This window comes from Bison bison, unplaced genomic scaffold (genome assembly GCF_000754665.1).
Source record: "Bison bison bison isolate TAMUID 2011002044 unplaced genomic scaffold, Bison_UMD1.0 scf7180017864450, whole genome shotgun sequence".
NCBI classification, from domain to species: domain Eukaryota; kingdom Metazoa; phylum Chordata; class Mammalia; order Artiodactyla; family Bovidae; genus Bison; species Bison bison.
In genome coordinates, this window is record NW_011495012.1 from 28,393 (window position 1) to 28,941 (window position 549).

Genomic DNA, 549 nt, shown 5'->3' on the forward strand with positions numbered 1-549 from the left:
TTCACCCCATTGGCCAGCTCAGTTCACACCGGGATCCTCATGGTGTTATCCTCTTCAGCCCTCCTCTTGGTTGAGCCAAGCCACATTGTGCCACCAGTTGATAACTTAAAAGGCACAAGATTCTCAAATTCTTGGCTTTGGAGAAAAGAAGCAAAAAAGACAAAATATGCAAATATCAATGGATTAACACAACACACACAAAGCCTCCCTGGGGCAAGTGTTCTCTCTGCTGCCCTCAGTGATCTGGAGTGGAATGTCCAGTAGAATTCTCTGTGATGACGGGACTTTTTAAACACCTGCTCTGTCCACACCATGGCACCTGGCCACATGACGCTACTGAGCACTTGAAATGTGGTGGGTGTGACTAAATAACTGAATGCGTTATTTCATATACCTGTAGAGTCATTGTACCACATGTCTCTGAAATTGCCTCCCTCCTAATGTTTTTCCTTCTTGTATTTTTTTTAACTCTCTCTACTTCTCCTTGGATTGGTTGATTTGATCTGTCTTCTTTTATTCTGAGGTGACCATTCTCTATCTCCTCTCTAT